Source organism: Trichechus manatus, unplaced genomic scaffold, assembly GCF_000243295.1.
Source record: "Trichechus manatus latirostris isolate Lorelei unplaced genomic scaffold, TriManLat1.0 scaffold00038, whole genome shotgun sequence".
In the NCBI taxonomy this organism is placed as follows: Eukaryota; Metazoa; Chordata; class Mammalia; order Sirenia; family Trichechidae; genus Trichechus; species Trichechus manatus.
The window spans coordinates 5391516-5410960 of record NW_004443974.1 but is presented as its reverse complement, the minus strand read 5'-3'; the positions used below and the strand labels follow the sequence as shown (position 1 = coordinate 5410960).

The window sequence follows — 19445 nt, the reverse complement described above, 5'->3', positions numbered from 1 at the left end:
AAGCTCCACCATTTGAAACATCTATGTTGTGGTTGTTGATGTTAGGTGCGGTGGAGTTGGTTCTGACGCATAGTGACCTGATAAGACAGAATAGAACTGCCCCATAGGGTTTCCAAGGAGCGGCTGGTGGATTTGAACTGCTGAGTTTTTGATTAGCCACCGAGCTCTTCGCTACTACACCACCAGGGCTCCGAAACATCTCTAGCCAGTAATAAATGGGTTAATTTATGTAACAACAACAACAACAAAATAATAATAAAAACCTTTGTCAAAACAAATACATTTTCATTAATTCCTGGGCATATTAGAGCTATTCAATTTACATACTATTTACCATATACTATTAAAGTTATGGATGACAGAGGACCGGACTGTGTTTAGTTCTGTTATACATAAGGTTGTTATGAGTCAGAACTGACTTTAGGGGACATAACAACAACAACAGCATGAAATTGATATAAGTGCTTATTCATCACTAAACCAATCAGAATAAAGCTCTTTGAAGGAATATTATAATCTTCTTTAATAATACCCTCTGGAGGTAGGAAAATACTGTATTTTCATAACCTCATCTTATGTTCAGTTTAAAGAATCTTTCAGAGAAGCAATTGAGAATAATTTTTCTTTTCGAGGCTTCATTTATCAACCAAAATAAACAATACATCCTTTTTCCAGTGCACTTTTCAAATGAACTGCCGAAGCACAACAGACCAATACAAATTCTGTATAGAGAAATTGACAAAGTTTTATTGAGGAATAGAACAGCAGGGCTGGGAAGCATATAGTGAAACCACTATATGCTCCAATGAGCAGGAGACAAGCAGGGGCTTTATACTTTAAAATCAGAAACTAACAGGCAATTTTTCTGATTGGTTGACATTTACAAGGTGTTGTCTAATCAGTCACAAGATTATCATGAGCCTCCAGGAAGACCACAGGCATTTCAGGAATAACTTGTTTTTCCACATCTTTGGTTAATATTTAGACATCATGGAGCCCCTCTTCCTGGGGCATGTCAGAAGACATTCACAAGAACAATGACTACATAGGCTAAACTGCATTCTTTCTTAATAAATTTTGCAAGTACAGTGTAAAGGTATACTGGTCAAAGAATGAGGCCTGAAGGAACAAGATGGAGTTTGATTTAAAACGGAGTTTGGCCCACACCTAAATCTGCCATTCCTGTGATTCCAAGCACCTCAGTTTTAAAGTGCTCTTCCACAGAACCAATTTCTATTTAAAAGTTTCTCAGAGTAGCTACTGAAATTCCAAATTACCCCTAGTATGTTCAGTCCATTTTTACAAAAACAAACAACTACATGGAAGTAAACTTGTTGCGCTGCTAGACAGCAATCACCTTACCAATATTTGGCCATAGTCTGAATCATTTTATCTACTCCATGGTGGGTAGATGATGTAAAGTTTTCAACACTGGAAAATTTAGGGCCTCTGGTAGAACCAGGCGACTATCCTGACCCTCTTCCCCCAGAGTCCGTTTTTTAGGCTCAAATGACAATGCTATAATTTCCAAGATTCTCACTCTAAGAAGGGAGCCTATTCTTGCCTTTAAAGAGTGGTGTTCCATCATGGGTCCTAGCTGGACCTGAATGGACTCAGGCTTCCGGACTTCCTGAATTTGGTTAGATACCCCCACAGTTTGTAATTTGTGTTGACTCTGGGGAAGAGGCTACTTTAATAAAGTGGGATTTGATGTTGACATGGTGGTTCCAATGTCCATCCCAAACCGGCAGTTCTTCCCATTAACTTTGAGATCTGTTTCCCCATTTTGGTCTAGCTGGAGCAATGCGTGAAGCCTGCAAAGATTTTCTCTGAAGCCTCATCTGTTTTGAACTGTTAGGGAAATGAAAGTATACTTGGGGAGCAGCCTCCTTTGTAATTGGAGTGTCTCCTTCTGAATCTAATCTTCTCTACATTTTTTACAATGTTTTTCCAATACTCTGAATGTTTCTAACTAGGATCCTAAATTCCTCAGTGAATTTTTTTAGGCTCCTCTCTGGGTTTGGGAAATTCCTTTACAATAGTTGGTAAATTTGCTCTTGACCAGGTGGTATAAAAATCTGGTCAGGTTTCCGGCTCCCATCAAGAGAAATACTGGTAGCTGGTTTAGCCTTGAAAGGCATCTGTTGAGAGGAGTTGGGGTCTGCAAAAATGGTGCACTGGTGTCTGACCTCCTCTAATTCACAAGGTGGGAGAATCACCATCAGCCCAAGGCTGATTCCTATGAGGTGGAGGTCAAACATACCTCCACCCTCCAATCTTTTTGCAATTCTGACATCAGCCATCCCTCCCACAGCACTCTGGGTTCCATAATTCATTGCAATGACCACACAGAACTCACAGACAATACTCATGATTATGGGGTTTATTAGAGAAGTAACAGATTGCAATTCAGGATCAAGAATGACTTTGAGATACAGTTCTTCGGTAAGGACAGCTTCTCGACAGTGCCTGAAGGCAGACCTCTTCCTTGGCCCCTCAGCCTGGCCTCTGCCCTGCTTGGGCAAGTGTTACAAAGCTTTTTAGCTCCACCAGTAAGTGCCCAGAGGCACCCCACTCCACTAGTAAGCCTAGGGCCAAAGGCACTCAGTTCTCTTGCTCCATGGTCATCACCTCTATCTTGCACCACTCTCCTGGTTCTGTTGCCACCGTTTCTCTGCCGCCGCTTCTTGCCATTGTATACCGCCTCTGGAGTTACAGCTATCTCTTTGTCTTCTGGGTCTAGAGGGTTCTCAGTTCAGGGATCCTGTGTCTAAAGGACACATTCCACTCCTGGTTCTTCTTTCTTGATGGTAGTGAGGTCCCCTATCTCCATTTCTGGGATTGGTTCCCTTTAAGCCTAGCGGGATGGGAAAATTGACCAATCCTCTCATTAGGGTTCTATATACCTTATTTGCATGGTCCCACCCCCACAAGGTTTCCATGAACCTTATTTGCATTATTAGCAGGCTGTCTAATCCCCTTGGTGGGCCATAAACACCTCATTTGCATAGTCCCATCCAATCATTGTGTGGGAGTCACAAAACCATGCATGGCTAGAAGGGCAATATTAAGTACTTCAGTGCACTGAAGGGTCAGAGGAAGTGGGCGCATCAGAGATGGAGGGAAAAGGAAGTTCAGCCAGAAGAGACTTGGAATCAGGAGAGCAGGGCAAATAGTAAGTGGGTAAAGCAGGCTAAAGAGGCAGAGGGGAAGTTGGTGTCACATCCATCAGGTCTACTAGGCATTCTTTGAAAGTCAACTGATCAGTCCTCTGAGCATTTGGAGGCTTCCAAATACCAAAGGATGCCACATTTCTCTGAGATGTTTTAACTTATCTATCTGAAAACTTCCCCATAATGACCACCAAAAAAAAAAAAACCAAACCCGTTGCTGTCAAGTCAATTCCGACTCATAATGACCCTATAGGACAGAGGAGAACTGCCCTACAGGGTTTCCAAGGAGTGGCTGGTGGATTTGAACTGCCCACCTTTTGGTTAACAGCCAAACTCTTAAGCCACTGTGCCACCAGGGCTCCGTCTATAGGTCATTATGTTCTTAGTCAATTTCATCCATTTTTAATCCACTTGCCAGTGTTCCTTGGATCCCCCAAATCCAACGTCTTACCTGTAAGTAGCAGAAAGACTCAGATAAACCTAGTTCATCAAGAGGACCAGACCCAGTCTGTCCTAGTCCCGAATAAAGCTCAGAGAACACAAAATGCAAAAATAGTGGTATTCAGATGTGAGAGGAAACTTAGTGGGCAACCTCCATGAACAGTGCAGAGACAGAAAGCCCAAACGACTTTGCAGGTACCAGTGCCTGCTTCTGTAGAGTCCTTGGGGGGTAGCCGGGGTCTCCTTCAGAATCTCACTCCTGACTTCGAAACTGTCAAAAGAAACTGAATTGATAATAAAATTAATCTATTAGATGAGGTTTATTTGGGCAGGAGATTCTTTTTTTTTTTTAATTTTTTATTGTAGTTTAGATGAAGGTTTACAGTACAAATAGTTTCTCATTACACAGTCAGTATGCATATGGTTTTATGACATTGGTTAACAACCCCACAACATGTCAACACTCTCCCTTCTCGACCTTGGAGGACCTTTTTTCTTTTTTGGTGAAAATATACATAGCCAAAGATACACCACTTCAAAAATTTCTACATGCACAATTCAGTGACATTGATTACATTCTTCCAGTTGTGCTGCTATTCTTACTATCCTTTTCCAAATTATTCCATCACCATTATCTTCAACTCACTTCCCCCTAGGCTTCCCATCAAACCTTTTGAGTTGCTGTTGTCAATCTCATCTCACATAGATAATTTTTTTTTTTTTTGTACTTTAGGTGAAGGTTTACAGAACAGAATAGTTTCTCATTAAACAATTAGTACACATATTGCCCTCTAACAATGGTTAACAACCCCACGACATGTCAACATTGTCCTTTCTCAACCTTGGGTTCCCTATCACCAGCTTTCCTGTCCCCTCTTTGGGCAGGAGATTCTTGAATTGGGTAGCACCAAACAACACTTGGAAAGATACTCCACCAAGTATCAGCAGTGACTGGTTTGTTTTGTTTTTTTAACGACTGACTTTTTATTGCAAAAAAAAATGTGGAAGCAAGCTTACTGCTGATTGGCTTGTACAACTTACTATTGAAACGTTATCAAGCTGTTATTGGTCAACAAGGGTGGAAGATCTGTCTGAATCTCATTGGTCAAGGAGTGTGGCTTGATTTACGGAAAGCCAGGGTTAAATTTTGGTAAAGCTAAGTCTTAGTGGTGTTGTCCACTTGACGACCGATGCCATTTTGTCAACGATATGACTCCATTTTTATTTCATTTAACACAACCCTCTCTGCTATGATACCTCAACTTGGCCCCTCTAGACCCACCAGGCTGATCTCCAATGGCCTCTGGCATGCCCGTTGCTTGCTACTTCTTCTGTGCCTTTGCACACTCCGTTCTCCCTGCCTGGTGCCCTCTCCCAGGTGCTCTCTGCTTATTCCCATTTCCTCCAAGACTCAGCTCTTACATGCACCTTCTGCTTTTCCTGACTAACCCCATCACTTCTGATTTTGTTGTTAGATGCCATTGAGTCAATTTTTGACTCATAGTAACCCCATATGACAGAGTAGAACTCTCCCATAGGTTTTCTGGCTGTAATCTTTACAGAAACAGCAGCTGAGTGCTTATCCATTGTGCCACTAGGGATCTTCTAATAAGAATCTTTAAAACTCCCTCCCCTCAGGGTCTCTGAATTTCTCCACCTGCCTGCTGCTGAGAGCAAGTTAGGGAGTTGGAAGCGGATCCCAGCTCTGAAAATTTCAAGTTCGTGATTTTGAGAACATCATTTCCCCCATCTGGATCTCGTTTCCTCATCTTTACATTGAAGAGTAGAACTGGCCATGTTGTGGGGCTCCCAGGTTGTGTGTTTTTCCGGTTCTGTGGAAGTTTGTCGTTCCCTTGATCTGGTTTTTCTGTGGGAAGGGCTCATCAAATTCTAGGAGTTTAATCCTTCTTTTAGCCTGCCCTTGTCAATATTTCTTTCCCAAGAAGGCCTCGAGGAGTCAATTTTCCCTGCTAAGAACCTTCTGGATGTAAATCCCAACACCCTGCCAAGGCAGAGACTGTCTCACCTCAGAGTTTCTGTCAAACTTGCCAGTATATATCTTTATGGTTAGGCCTCTGTGTTCGTGTTTAAATAAAACTTTACTCATTCAAAAGTTTTAAGCTTTCTCTTTTCCTTTAGGTCTTTTTATCCATCTGTTATGTGTGTGGCAGGGATGTAAGTTTATTTTGTTTTTTGTATGGATAGCCAATTGCCCAACAGTATTTTTTTTTAATTATGCTAAAGTTCATATAACATAAAATTCACATTCTAATAATTTTAATGTACATAATTCAGTGACATCTGTTACATTCACAATGTTGTGCAACTATCACCACTATCTAGTTCCAGAGCATTATTAATCACCCAAAAGGAATCACTGTGCTCATGAAGCAGTCACTTCCCAATCCCTTCCCACACCACCCTCCAGCCCCTGGAAACCTCTAGTCTGCTTTCTACCTCTATGGATTTTCCTGTTCTGATATTCATATAAATGGAATTATACAATATGTGACCTTTCGTGTGTCTGGCTTCTGCCTCTTAGCATAATATTTTCAGGGCTCGTCCATGTTGTAGCATGTATCAGTGCTTCATTCCTTTATATGACTGAATAATATTCCACTGTATAGATATACCACATTGTATTTATCCATTCATCCGTTGATGGACATTTGAGTTGTTTCCACCTTTTGGCTATTGTGAATAGTCCTGCAATGAACATTGCGAAAGAGCACTCTAAAACTGAGGTGCTTGGCATAACTGAAATGGCTGACAAAGGTCTGGATTGAGCTCCATTTTGTTTTAAACCCCTGCTACTGCTTGTAAAGTATGAACACCACTTTCAGGTAAACAACTCTTGTTTTGCAAACAAATGTGGTTATGCTTGTTTGAGTATGATTTCAGGAAGTGTGTACAGATTGTTCTCACAAAAAATGCTTGGCCTCAGGAAGAATGTGTTTGAAAATAGATTAACTGATATAAAGATAGGTCTGTTTGTGGTTGCAGTTATGCTAGCCTTCTTGTATAAAAACCTTGCATTCCTTTGTGAATGTTGGCGTACTTTGTAATTCTACCTAGTGTTGCCCAGCTATAGCTATTCTATTCCTCAATAAAACTCTTTTCATTCACTCCTAACAGAGTATGAGATTTTCTTCTTTGACAACATTTGTGTATAAGTTTTTGTTTGCACATCTGTTTTCATTTCTTCTGAGTCCAGCAACACTTTTCAAACAGTCTGTTTTTTCCCCACTCATCTGCAGTTCCACTTGTGTCACACACTGAGTTTCCCCACTTGTGTGGGTCTCTTTCTAGGCTCCTTATTTGGTTTCACTGATATAATAACCCATCCTGGCACCAATACTATACTGCCTTAATTGTTATTGCTTCACAGTACATCCTGATATCTGCTTGAGCAAGGTCCTCTATTCCCTCCCCACTTCTTTGTCAAAACTGTCTTGGTTAAATTTGTCCCTTTGCTCTTCCATTTGAATTTTAGGAGCAATTGTTCAAGTTCCACAAAAACTCTGTTGGGATTTCTTTTGAACATATAGATTGATTTGAAGAGAATTGCCATCTTTGTCCACCACTCATGTCAGTTTGTCCTACTGTGGTGGCTTCCGTGTTGCTAAGATTCTGGAAACTATGTCACCAGTATTTCAAATACCAGCAGGGTCACTCATGGTGGACAGGTTTCAACAGAGTTTCCAGACTAAGACAGACTAGGAAGAAGGACCTAGCAGTCTACTTCTAAAAAAAATCAGCCAGTGAAAACCTTATAAATAGCAGTGTAACATGGTCTGATATAGTGTTGGAAGATGAGCCCCTCAGGTTGGAGGGCACTCAAATTAGATTTGGGAACAGCTGCCTCCTCAAAGTAGAGTCAACCTTAATGATGTGGATGGAGTAAAGCTTTTGGGACCTACATTTGCTGATGTGGCATGACTCAAAACAGGAAGAAACAGCTGTAAACATTCATTAATAATTGGAACATGGAATGTACAAAGTAGAATCTAGGAAAATTGAAAGTCATCAAAAATGAAATGGAATGCAAAAATATTGATATCTTAGGCATTAGTGAGCTAAAATGGACTGGAATTGGCCATTTTGAAATGGATAATCATATGGTCTACTCTGCCGGGAATAACAAATTGAAGAAGAATGGTGTCGCATTTATCATCAAAAAGAACATCTTAAGATCTATCCTGAAGTGTAATGCAGTCAGTGATAGGATAATATCCATACGCCTACAAAGAAGCAGCTAATAGAACTATTATTCAAATTTAGGCACCGACCGCTAATGCCAAAGATGAAGACATTGAAGATCTTTGCCAATTTCTGCAGTCTAAAATTAATCAAATATGCAATCAAGATGCATTGATAATTACTGGTGATTGTAATGCAATGCAAAAGTTGGAAACAAAGAAGCAGGATCAGTAGTTGGAAAATAATGGCCCCGGTGGTAGACACAATGCAGGAAATCACATGAAAGAATTTTGCGAGACCAATGACTTATTCATTGCAAATACCTTTTTTCAACAACTTAAATGGCAACTGTACACATAGGCCTTACTAGATGGAATACACAGTATTCAAACTGATTCCATCTGTGGAAAGAGATGATGGTGAAGCTCAATATTATCAGTCAGAACAAGGCAGTGGTCAATTTTGGAACAGACCATCAGTTGCTCATATGCAAGTTGAAGCTGAAGAAAATTAAAACAAGTCCACAAGAGCCAACGTACAACGTTGAGTATATCCCACCTGAATTTAGAGACCATCTCAAGAATAGATTTGATGCACTGTAATGACTGAAGACAAGATGAGTTGTGGGATGACATCAAGGACATCATACATGAAGAAAGCAAAAGGTCATTAAAAAGATAGGAAAGAAAGAAAAGACCAAAACGGATGTCAGAAGTCACTCCAAAACTTGCTTTTGAATGTAGAGCAGCTAAAGCAAATGGAAGAAACAATGACATAAAAGAGCTGAACAGAAGATTTCAAAGAACAGCTCGAGAAGACAAAATAAAGTATTATAATGAAATGTGCAAAGACTTGGAGTTAGAAAACCAAAAGGGAAGAATATGCTTGGCATTTCTCAAGCTGAAAGAACTGAAGAAAAAATTCAAGCCTCGAGTTGCAATACTGAAGGATTCTATAGGCAAAATATTGAATGGTACAGGAAGCATCAAAAGAAGTTGGAAGGAATACACAGAGATCGCTGTACCAAAAAGAATTGGTCAATGTTCAACCATTTCAGGAGGGAGCATATGATCAAGAACCGATGGTATTGAAGGAAGAAGTCCAAGTTGCACTGAAGGCATTGGTAAAAAACAAGGCTCCAGGAATTGACGGAATTCCAATTGAGATGTTTCAACAAATGGAGGAAATGCTAGAAGCACTCACTTATCTATGCCAAGAAATTTGGAAGACAGCTATCTGGTCAACCAACTGGAAGAGATCCTTATTTGTGCCCATTCCAAAGAAAGGTGATCCAATGAATGGCAGAAATTATTGAACAATATCATCAATATCACATACAAGTAAAATTTTGCCAAAGATTATTCAAAAGCTATTGCAGCAATACATCAACAGGGAGCTGCCAGAAATTCAAGCCAGATTCAGAAAAGGAGGTGGAACCAGGATATCATTGCTGATGTCAGATGGATCTTGGCTGAAAGTAGAGAATACCAGAAAGATGTTTACTTGTGTTTTATTGACTATGCAAAGGCATTCAATTGTGTGGATCATAACAAATTATGGATAAACATTGCAAGAATTGGTATTCCAGAACACTTAATTTTGTGCTTATGCGGAGCCGGTAGATAGACCAAGAGGTAGTTGTTTGAACAGAACAAGGTGACACTGCGTGGTTTAAAATCAGGAAAGGTGTGCACCAGGGTTGTATCCTTTCACCATACTTATTCAATCTGTTTATTGAGAAATAATCCAAGAGGTTGGATTATATAAAGAGGAACACGGCATCAGGATTAGAAGAAGACTCATTAACAGCCTGCGATATGCAGATGACACAACCTTGCTTGCCAAAAGCAAAGAGGATCTGAAGCACTTACTGATGAAGATCAAAGACCACAGCCTTCAGTATGGATTACGCCTCAACATAAAGAAAAAAATCCTCGCAACTGGACCAATAAGCAACATCATGATAAACGTAGAAAAGATTGAAGTTGTCAAGGATTTTGTTTTACTTGGATCCACAACCAATGCCCATGGAAGCAGCAGTCAAGAAATCAAAAGATGCATTGCACTGGGCAAATCTGCTGCTAGAGACCTCTTTAAAGTGTTAAAAAGCAAAGATGTCACTTTGAGGACCAAGGTATGCCTGACCCAAGCCATGGTATTTTCAATCACCTCATATGCATGTGAAATCTGGACAATGAATAAGGAACATCAAAGAAGAATTGATGCCTTTGAATTATGGTATTGGAGAAGAATACTGAATATACCATGGACTGCCAGAAGAACAAATGAATCTGTCTTGGAGGAAGTACAGCCAGAATGTTCCTCAGAAGCGAGGATGGTGAGACTTTGTCTTACGTACTTTGGACATGTTATCAGAAGGGACCAGCCCCTGGAGAAGGACATTATGCTTGTGTAAAGTAGAGACAGGATCAGCGAAAGAGAGGAAAACCCTCAGTGAGATGGATTGACACAGTGGCTGCAACAAGGGGCTCAAACATAGCAACAAATATGAGGATGGAGCAGGACAGGGCAGTGTTTTGTTGTTCATAGTGTTGCTATGAGTTGGAACTGACTCGATGGCACCTAACAACAACCACCATCTTTGTGTTGTTGAAGCTTCCCATACATATACACACACATACACCCCTCAGGGCTTTTGTCCATGACTCTGCTCAGGTCACTCTCTCCCAACTTTTCATCTACTGAACTCCTCCTTCAAATTTCTGCCTTTCATTGCTGAGACCCTTACACATTACATACCTAAATTGCCAAGGAGTTGACTCTGATTCATGGCGACCCTACATGTGTCAGAGTAGAACTGTGTTACATAGGGTTTTTAAGGCTGTGGCCCTTTGGAAGCAAATTGCCAGGTCTTCTTCCCAGGCACCTCTAGGTGCATTCAAACTGCGGTTAGCAGCTGAGTGCTTAACTGTTTGCACCACCCAGAGACTCCTAGCACTCTGCATTTCTCCTTCAGAGCCCTGATCACAATTAGTTGAGTATTGGTTTAGTATCTACCTCCTAATAGACTGCAAACTCCTCGAGGGCAATGATGTTGTCTTGCTTGTTCGCCTTGGTGTCCTCAGTGTGTAGAGTAGGGGCTTACACAGTAGGGTCCCAAAAAGTATTTGTTGAAAGAATGAAGGGAGGACAGGGAGGTAGATACTCTGACTTTGGGTCACTTTGCCCATATCTAGAGAGATTGCAAAGTTACCCCATACCTCTGCTTTCTCTCCCCTGGGAAATGGGGACGTGATTAGCATCTGTCTGATAGGGTGGCCTGAGGATTAAGTGAGTTAATGTTTGTGTAAAGCACTTGGACAATTGCCTGGCAAGTGGTAAGAGCTACCTAAGTGTTTGCCCTATCAGCCCTTCCTCTGCTTGAATATTCAGCCTCACATTCCTGTGATGCTCCATAGGCCCTAAAGCCCTTTTGACAAGGTTATCTGATTTTGATTTTCCCCCTCCCAAGAGCCAGTTGTTTTATCCTTATTTTGCATACAAAGCAAATGAGACTCAGAGGAGAAGAGTGACTAAACTAGGGCCTTAAATCTACAACTCCTGACCCCAGGCTCTATGTAAAAAATTTTCAAGTTGTTCTCCAGCTCAACATTCAGCCAGGGCTTCTAACCAGTTCATTCTGGTTGGAATCCCTGCTGAGAATTTGCATTTCTAACAAGTTCCCACAAACCCTTTGCTGTCTAGTCAGTTCTGACTCATAATGATGCTATAGGACAGAGTAGAACTGTCCAATAAGGAGAGCTGGTGATTTCGAACTGCCAACCTTTTGGTTAGCAGCCTGAGCGCTTACCCACCGCGCCACCAGGTGATGCTAATGCTGCTGGTTAGGGAGCAATTGTGAGAACTACTAGTAGTGCAGTTGTTCTCAAAGTTGATTATACATAAGAATCATCTGGAGATCTTGTTAAACTGTAGATTCTGATTCAGTATATCTCAGGTGGAAATGCAAATCCTCAGCAGGGGTTCAAACTGGAACCAACCAGTTTGAAGCCCTGCATTCAGCTGATAAAATTACCAGTTAGATCTTGTGAACTATACTGAGGGGAAAAAAAATCTTCCAGACCCGCAGTGTTGACTTAAATTGTTTTTATTTGAATGTTACTAACATAGGTATAACTTAAATTAGACAGGAACTCCTTATACTCATAATGCTATAAGCCAGCTAAAAACCAAAACAAATTTTCAAAGTAAATACAAACACAACCACAAAATCCGTAAAATTCAAGTGAACAACATTAAATTAATACGACTGATGATGTGTTGCTGCAACCAAACCTCTGGCATTAGGTTTAACAGTAGCAGAGTAATGGTTTTGCGTTTCCTGTCATCTTTTGATTTTGATCATGTTGGGCCATCATTGGAGTCATAATCAGTCATTATTTTTCTTACCAAAAAAAAAGCTTGTTTATAATCCAGTTGGATGGGCAGAGCAATTTTAACAATGCATTCTTAAACGCAATAATGAAAAGTGGGCAATAACGGTAGTAGGGGAAAAACATCATAAAGTTTAGTAAAGCAAAAAGAAAGTTTTATTCGGCATATATTCGAAAAGGCAGAAGTGGAAAATGGACAAGCATGCTGCCACAGCCATGTCTGCCAGAGTCCAGAGAATATTACAGAGCCATCAGTATATGTTAACATTACAAATGGGCAAAACCATTGAAAGCTTAGCCTTTTCAGATTGGCTAGAAACTGTGATCCTACATTTTGAATTGTCTTTCTTAACAATCATTGGTACAGGTTTCCGTAACAAGAGTCAGGAGGGTCTTCATTGGTCCAACAAATTTCTGTTCACTAAATGCTAATAGAAAAAGACGAGTGGAAAGTCTTTTGTGTTCTGTTTGATTGGCTTTATGTGGAAGTTTCCCTAAAAGATATTTTCTAAGATTATCTTAGCTATTGTCTTTATACCATCAGGGCCCGGTTGATGTGTCCTTGTGAGTCCTTGTGAGCCCAGCTCCAGCTGGGTCACATTCTCTATGCTCAAGGACAGGGAATAATGACTCCAATATTATTTCCTAAGTCGCTACTTAGTATAACACTGCTTACTGTACATTTACTACACTGCTGTTGTTATTGTTAGGTGCCGTGGAGTCAGTTCTGTCTCATAGTGACCTTATGTACAGCAGAACGAAACACTGCCCAGTCCTGTGCCGTCAAGTCGGTTCTGACTCATAGTGACCTTATGTACAGCGGAACAAAACACTGCCCAGTCCTGCGCCATCTTCACAATAGTTGCTATGTTTGAGCCCATTGTTGCTGCCACTGTGTTAATCCATCTAATTGAGGGTCTTCCTCTTTTTCAGCTGACCTTCTACTTTACCAAGCATGATGTCTTCTCTAGAGGCTGGTCCCTCCTGATAACATGTCCAAAGTATGTGAGATGTAGTTTCATCATCCTCACTAGTAATAAACTATTGCCAAGTCTGTCCACAAAAGCCAATAATGGTGCAATTTATCCTCTAGCAAAGGGCACATTGTACTGACTACGGTGGAGCTCGTCATTCCTGCACCCTGCGTGGGGCTGACACTCCACTCTCTCACCACTTCACTCGACTGGACCCAAGGGGAAACCTCATTCTCCCCAGCCCTGTGACATCATCTGGCCTGCTTGTAGCCTCTGCAACCTTTAAGCATTAAGTCAGACCTCTGTTCTCATTAGTACGGAAGGATTAAAATTGTACATTACACCCATGCTCTGTAACATTTTCATGACGGCAAATGACAGTTCCAATTTATTAAATTATTTAAGAAGCAAATTTCTTAGTCTATGAAAATGACTTTCAACGGCAAATGATCCCCGACTAAAGGAAGTTTTGACTTTTCCACCGGTAAAATAGATCAAGACAAACCCAAGGGTGGGCGTGAGGTGACTTGTCCTTTCCAGAGCAAGACAAGCTAACTGTTGCAGGCAGCCAGACGCGTCTACGTAATTCATTCGAGTGAATTGCTGGCAGACGAGGCACAGAAGCACAAACTCTGAAACAGAATTTTTTTTTTATTCCCTTCTAAAAACTCTAGTAGAGAACCCCCAGGGAGTGTGCATAGAACTCCGTTTGAAAAACTCTGGGTTAAAAGATCACTGAGTCTGTGGACAAACACGGGCAGGAACGGTGCTAGTTGCTTAATTACCAACCTCTGCTTCAGCCCGGACTCGGCAAGAGTAGCTCTCACCCGGGGGCCTGTAGCTGTTACGTCTGCTCTCTTCCTTCCCCAGGAAACAAACGGTGGCTCGGACCTCACAAGCTCTCCGCTTCTCCCTCGCTTGGCGGTGGGCCAGGCCACCGAGGCCCCTCCCTGCAGTAGAGAGAGACAGACCCCCGCTCATGCCCCTGGCGCCTCCCACCCCCACGCCGCCACGTGCAGGCCGGAGAAGGCAGGGGGGCGTAGTAACCCTTACCAGGGTTTTTTTTTCTCATTTTTGCTGGTTTCAGGATTTTTTCTGCTTGAGTGAAAATGAAACAAACACCGCCCCACCCACCCCCCACCACTTACACACATACACACACGCACACGCACACGCACTCATGCATCGCGCGGCCAGCCTCTCAGCTGTCTGTCTCCGGGGCGGGGACCTGCTTGGCACAAACAGCCGCGGGTTGGGGCGGAGTGGGGAGCAGGCCGCGGGTGTCGAGCGCTTGCTGGCTCCCTCGCGCCCCTGCCACCGCCCGCTGCCTCGAGAGAGGCCCCAGACGGTCGACCAGCCGGAAGCCAGGCTGCACACACCGCCCGGGCACGCCCGACCGGGGCTCCGGCGGAGGCAGCGCGGGCGACTGGTCCAAGTTGCAGAGGGCGCCGCCAAGGCGGGGAATACAGGCGCGGTCCAGCTCCGAGCGCCGCTGCGAGCCGGCCCTCGGCGCCCAGCTTCTGCAAATCAGGTGGGTCCTGCGGGGCGCCGCCCGAGCCCTGGAGAGGCGAGCGGGGCGACTGGGAGGGAGGCTCTGGGCGGCCGGGCTTGGGGCTCCGGGTTTGGGATGGGGTGAATGGAGGGAGAAGAGCGTGCCAGTGTTCCGGCCCTGCCCGGTTTCTGACCCTGCCTCTGTCGCTGCTTTTGTTCTTGTCGCTACCTCTGTGTACAAGTCTGACCCAGTCTCTGCCCCTATTCCTATCCCTGTCGCTGCCTCTGTCCAGCCTTCCGGACCCCGGCCTAAGGGACTGCGGGCGGAGGTCTCCCCATGTGGTCCGTGAGAGTTTGGGGGGAAAAAGAGTGGAGTCTCAGGGCACAGGGTAGGACCGACCGAGACGGGAAAGGGATGCCTCTGGGAAGGGGGAGCCTGAGAGGAGCGCATGAACTCCTGATATTAGGGGTATTTAGAGGGAGAGGTCAGAGAGATTGGAGAGCTGAGGACCAAGCCAAAAACCTAGCCTGGGGGAAGTTCCAAACATTATAACTTAGGCAGCGAAAGTCTCTGCTGCCCTGGAGTAATGCAAAAGGGTCCCTTCAACTCTTCAAACTGCCCCGTTTCCACTCAAAAGGGACACCAACCCGCATTTGAAAATGGCAGAAAAGCAGCTGAACAGAATAATTGCACAAACTCTTGAAAGACGTCCAAGAATCAGTGAAGTGGGAAAAAATGTCAGCGTATGAGCAGAGCAGAGAAAGCTCAGGGACTTCATGTTCCTCAATCTTCCCGCTGGTGGCGGGAGGGAGGAGGCAGGTGGGGAAGGTGTCAGTGCCACTCCTCCCCCCAGGAAGGAACCTAGACCCAGGCGGCTGTTTTTGTGGCTTTGCTTGTGGTGTACTCTCCTTCTACCTTCTGCACAGGCCTGGGGGCCTCCTGCATTCTACCTGGAGTAGGTGTGTCTCCGTGGCAGGAGTTGCAGGATGGAGCCCTGGCTGGGCAGCTTCCCAGCTGCGAGGCACTTGCCCAGGGGAAATTTCCTCAACTGTGGAATGGGGATACTGCTGATGACTTCCCTCCTTGCTTTGAGTGGGGAAATGCAACAACAATAAAAACCAAAACAAAACAAAAAGCCCACTGCCTGTCGAGTGGATTCCGACTCATAGCCACCCTGTAGGACAGAGTAGAACTGCCCCGTAGGGTTTCCAAGGCTTTACTGAAGCAGACTGCCACATCTTTCCAGCACAGCAGCTGGTGGGTTCGAACTGCCGACCTTTTGGTTAACAGCTGAGTGCTTTAACCACTGCGCCCCCAGCGTTCCTGGAAAATGCTAAGTATCTTCCAGAAGGGGAGTAGGGGATATGGTTACTCTGTTGTGCATCTGTGCTTCCCTGGCAATAATAAGCACTTTCTACCTTGATCAGAGTTATTTCTGAGCATACCTTGCATTCCCTACCAGATAGGGTCAAGGTGCAGATGGGAGTTATCTCTGTTACAGGTATGGGTGCTGAATGACTGAAAAAGGCAGAGTTGAAAGAGTCTCTAGGAGATTGCAGACTGTGCCCCTGGGAGGCCCAGGATCCTGTCCAAGGGCCGCCATGGTGGGGGAGAGGAGCCTAAGGGCTCTCCTTTCCCTACTTCAGTTTTGTTCTGCCTTTAGCTAGTGTTTTTGCTACCAGATTCCTCAGATCCAGTCTGATCTGGTCATTTTTGATGGAGAAATTGAGGTAGAGAGGTGTGCAAAGTGACATGGGCAAGGTCCCCCACGAACCCTGGTCTCTTAAGTCATAGGCCAGGACTGACCTTGGCCTGGTCAAGGTGGCTCAGAGAAGCCATTTCTCCAGCTCTTGGCCCAGTTCACCTGTACCCTAATCCCAGGGTCCCAGGGCCAGCTCCTTACCCTTCTGAGAGAGGAAGCCTATGAGTCTCATCCTTTGAGCATTTCTAGGCCTTTATTGGGACTTTTGCATGCAAGCTGGTTGCACAGTGTGAAGTCGAAAAGAATTAGGTTGCCCAGGAGCTAGCTAGCATTCTCACACTGCCCCTTCCCCAGCCCAGCCCAACACAGAGAACTGTGCCTTTACCCTGCATCCCTGTAGTCTTTCTGCTGGTTTCCTTTAAATGTTGAAAATAAGTGTATCCTATTTCCAACTGTTAGGATCCAAGTGGCCTCAAATAGGAAGCTAGTGATGGTGGTGACCATTCCCTTGTGGCGTTTTGTTCCAATTTCATTGGGTTCTTAATCGTTACTGTGGTGGGAGATGACCCCCACCATACTACTGGGCTGTGTGCTGGACCCTTTTCTAATTCTCACAACCACTGGGTAGGGAAAGTGTCACTAGCCTGTTTTATAGTTGAGGAAATGAAGGTTCAGAGAGGTCAGGTAGCTTGTTCATGCGTACTCAGTATTAAATGGCAGCTGACATTTGTCTGACTCTAAAGACTGCGCTTTTTCCATTACATCACCCATGTGATGGCTAGAAAATGGCTAGAGGACAGATGTCATCAAGTCTGGGGTTAGGGGGAGAGAATGGTAGAAAAGTTGACCAGCATTAAGTGGGAGGACTGGGCCCTCCAGGATATATATTCCAGATAATATAGGTACAGTCATTGTATACATTTTATTTGAAATGACTTGTTTTCTGCATTGTACTTTCTTTTTATTTTAGTGTTTATCTTATAGACAATTTAAAACTTAAATTTTATTTTTTCTAATTTTAAATTAAAGTATAATTTACATACAGTAGCATCCACAAATCTTAACTTTTGAGTTCAGTGCGTTTTGACAGTTGTTTACCTCTGTGCAGCCATCATCCAAATGAGATACAGAATATTCCCATCACCCTAGGAAGTTCCCATTTCCGATTAATTTTTCTTCTACCCTTCCTGGCCACCATTTTCTGATTTTATCACCATTGATTAATTTTGCCTGTTCTTGGGCTTCACATAAATGGAATCATCTGTATACACTTGTTCATGTCTGGCTTCTTTCACCCAAGGTAATGTTTTTGAGATTCTTCTGTGTTGTGTGTATCAATCAATAGTTTGTTCCTTTTTATTGCTAGTAGTATTTCATTGTATGAATATATCACAATTTATTCATTTTCCTGTTGAAGGATGTTTGAGTTATTTCTAGTTTTTTGGCTATTATGTTTATAGCAGCTGTGAATATTCTTGTACAGTCTTTTGTGAACATTTGTTTTCACCTCGTAGTGAAATTTCTGGGTCATAGGTTGTACCATTCTGCTCTCTCACAGCAGTGGAAGAGAGTTATGATTGTTTCACATCCATGACAATATTTGGTGTTGTCAGTCTTTTTGAATTGAGCCATATTTAGTGTCTGGGTAGTGGTATCCTACAGTGATTTCTACCTCCTATTTTTATGATTGAATTTTAAGAGTTGTTGGAGAAGGTAACATGAGCAGGGGGCAGAAAATGAAATAAGGTGGTGGTGTGGCGGCCACTTAAGGGTCATGACTTGGGAGTCAAGAAACCAAATGGTGGTTGGAATAGTGACTCAGGAATAAAACTTTCTGGGCTCAGGAGAGCTCTCTGTGTATCAAGTAGGATTTAAAGACCTGAAAGTTGTACTGTATAAGTTCAGACAAGTTCATCCATGCTCATGGCTTTAAATGCTACCTCTGTAGCAATCATCTTTACTTCCAGTTCAGATCTGTGTTTTGGGCTCCCAATCCACATGCTTAACTGTCCCTTGGGCATCTCTTCTTTAATGTTAAAGGCACTGCACACAAGTCCAGAACAGAATTCATTATCTCATGTTGGTTTTCTGTCATGGGTCACTGGGTAGATGATGGCGCCAGTAGCTGACAGAGAATGTGAAAGGAGGAAATGTTTGAGGCTGGGAAGGAAGATAATGAATTTAGTTCTGTGTCACATGGTACAGAGCAGAGCAGGAAAATAAGGACTAGAAATCACATTGTGCAGTTAGGAAGTTACTGAGGCATACTGAGAGCATCTTGGTGGAGTGGAGAGCAGGCAAGCTAGACTGCTGATAGGTAAGAGGTGAGAGGGGAAGAAAGAGGCAGCAAATATAGTCAACTCTTTAAAGAACTTTGTTTCAGAAGGTCAGGAGAGAGATTGAACTAGTTTTAAGGAGATGTGGTAATGGAAGGGATTTTAGGATAGAAAAGACTAGTGAGGTATAGGTTCAGGGGAAGGACCCAGTTCAGGAGAGGGAAGAGATAGCTGATAGAGCAAGGTGCCATGAGGAGCAAGAGGGTTGGTTTGAAAGAAGGATGGGTATCTCCACCTCTGAGACTGGATGTGAGTGAATGAAGATGAAAAGATTCATCAACTACAAAATTTTCTGTTGACTCCCTATTGTTAACAACTCATCAGAGTATGTAAGGTTCTTTACAGTCTGCTCCCTCCTCATCACACACACGCACACGCACGCACGCACGTACACACGCACACACACGCACACATACGGAGCCTTACTGGCACAGTGGTTAAGTGGTTGGCTGCTAACCAAATGGTCGGCAGTTCAAATCCACCAGCCACTCCTTGGAAACCCTACTCTGCCCTGTAGGGTCGCTATGAATTGGAATTGACTCGACAACAATGGGTTTGGTTTGGTTTTTCATTTATATATATGTGTGTATATATACACACACGTACATATATATATACATATATACACACACATACATACACACACATACATACACACACACACACACACACACACACACACACACACACACACACACACACACACATATAATTGCTGTTTATAATATTACCA

The 19445-nt window shown here is 43.2% G+C and overlaps 1 protein-coding gene across 3 annotated transcripts in view; it reads left to right on the top strand.

Moving 5' to 3' along the window:
• Positions 1-14394: 14394 nt before the first annotated feature.
• GGTA1 (glycoprotein alpha-galactosyltransferase 1 (inactive)) overlaps positions 14395-19445 on the top strand; it is an 82347-nt gene continuing 77296 nt past the window's right edge. For all 3 annotated transcript variants that reach the window (XM_004375620.2, XM_023730675.1, XM_023730674.1), the window contains exon 1: positions 14395-14713. The gene's annotated coding sequence lies outside the window, so the exon portion shown is untranslated. The remainder of the gene's footprint in view (positions 14714-19445) is intronic.